The sequence below is a fragment of the Hylobates moloch genome, unplaced genomic scaffold (assembly GCF_009828535.3).
Source record: "Hylobates moloch isolate HMO894 unplaced genomic scaffold, HMol_V3 SCAFFOLD_30, whole genome shotgun sequence".
Classification (NCBI taxonomy): domain Eukaryota; kingdom Metazoa; phylum Chordata; class Mammalia; order Primates; family Hylobatidae; genus Hylobates; species Hylobates moloch.
In genome coordinates this window covers 659,551-661,713 of record NW_026652305.1, presented here as the reverse complement: position 1 = coordinate 661,713, position 2,163 = coordinate 659,551, and the positions used below count along the sequence as shown (strand labels likewise).

At 30.9% G+C, this 2,163-nt stretch overlaps 1 non-coding gene across 1 annotated transcript; it reads right to left on the bottom strand.

Moving 5' to 3' along the window:
- Window positions 1-1,851: 1,851 nt before the first annotated feature.
- On the bottom strand, window positions 1,852-1,955 carry LOC116463258 (small nucleolar RNA U13). Its single transcript, XR_004246631.1, has one exon. It is a non-coding gene; the product is annotated as a small nucleolar RNA U13 (small nucleolar RNA).
- Window positions 1,956-2,163: the final 208 nt, after the last annotated feature.

Sequence of the window (2,163 nt, the reverse complement as noted above, 5' to 3'; positions counted from 1 at the left end):
TTACAGAAAATAGCATGAGCTATAGTATTATGTGATATTTGGAAGGGTGGAAGAAATATCTCGGAGATACCGATTTGCCTCAAATTTGGCAAATGTTTAAAACTGATATCATACACTAAAAATCAGAGTAATTAGATCACCTCATGTAGTTACTTAGTATAGTTTAAAGTATCACTGATTAGATGGTAGATTTATTTATTGAATTTTTGTTAATCTTAGGAAACAAACTCATCTAATGTCTTCTGCATCTTATTTGTATAGTATCAAGTCTGAGACTTCCGTGGTTCTCATTTTTTTCCTTTTCTTTTTTTTTACTTCCTGATTCATTCCCTATCATTGCCTTCCTGTTACGACTGAGATTCTTTATCACTATTTGGAGATCTCCCTAGGATATTTCCTTTCAGAGCAGTACAGATTCTGCCGGTCAGTCTTCTCTTTAATTTGCAACCTCTGAGATAGTCACAAAAACTGCTAATTAAAAGCAACTGAAAATAGTCTGACTCACAGATGCAGCTGGGTTGAGCTGAGTGGAAGGGTAGCTTAGATAATCGTTCGCTAACATCTTAATTTACTTGTAATGAAGAAGGTAAAATCTTATATTTAATTTACATTTGTTTTTCCCTTTAATTATTTGTTATACCAAATTTTCACTTTTTATAACTAAACCTTGTAGAGTTATATAAAAAGTTACGCGTTGTTTAATGTTACTGCATTCTCCATTCCTACAATAATGAATTACATTAATAAATACAGCTTCAGAATCTTCAAGGATCCAAATTATTGTCTATTATAAAAGCAGTAATAATTGTAAGTGCTGTAAAAATGTTAAAGAAAAATAACTTCAAAGAGTATGGTTATTAATTTATTACATAATTGTCCGTCAAATAGGATATGACAATGTTATAATTGAAACAAAAAAGTTTTTATCCTCTATGCCTTCCTTTCCATGGTAATTTTACATGCATAAAATTTTAACTCTAACTACCAATCAGGCAACTGTAAGTAACTGTTAAATTTGTACTGTGGACTAAAATATACATAACAAAATTACAAGAAGACTATCACACTGGCTAGATATACATTTTAAAAATATGAACAATTTTAGGTTACATATGATGCTTTCATCTTGAATATTACATGAATTCATACGGTACTTTTATAAGACATATTTGTGGAATTGATCTCATCTTATAATACTTATTTACATATTATTTTAGCTTTCAAACTTGTACAAATAGCTATTTCAAATATCTATGGCTTATTTTATAAAGAGAGCATAATAAATTGGATTGAAAAAAAAATCTTGTAAGTTTATTCAGTTTCACCTTGGAAGTCCATACTGGGAATGCTTCTGGTGAAAATGATATTGAGAATGCTCAGTGGTTACCCAAATAGATCAAACTATAAGGTCATATTTACCTTCATGAATTCACCATTATCATGAGTTTGGTCCTGATGGCTTAGGATCTTGATCTCTTCCGTATCGCAGAGTGGATTGAAAATAAAGAAGCTAATTCATATTGACAAAAGGCATAATGCATCAACGTAAAACCCAGAATATCAACATATTAACTTAAAATCAGTTTATTTTAAAAGTAAATAAAGAGCTGAATTGTCTATGAAACTGTCAGACACATTTTTGCCCTGAATAAGTGACATGCTAAAACACAATTACCAAAATGCTTTTTATTAAGTAAAGTATTAGCAAAGGGAGTAATAGATATTGTTAAAGGGGTGGCCTCTGTGATACTTATATGTCATGATTTAGATAGTTTAATTTTGTATCAGTGTCATATTGGAGAAGTATATTTCAATGAAAAACGAACATCAAAAACTTTCTTTTTCTTTTATGGTTAGACTGGTAATGTGCCGACATCGTAACAAGGTTTGAGAGTAGCACATCTCACACATGTGCATGAACACCCAATCATTATGCTCATGAACTACAAAAAGATCAATCAAAAACATTTTTAAAAATTAAAATGGTTTCTTGCTTTAAGATTGTTATGCTAGGGGAAGACAGAGCTTATAGCAATATTTCTGAAAACCTTTAAAAAGGCTCTGCTCATGCCTTCAGGCTTTTAGAGTCTAAAAAATTAGAAGATCAAGAGGTTTATGTACTCCCCAGGGCAAAGAGTTCTGTGGTATAGAGTTCCCTGAGAA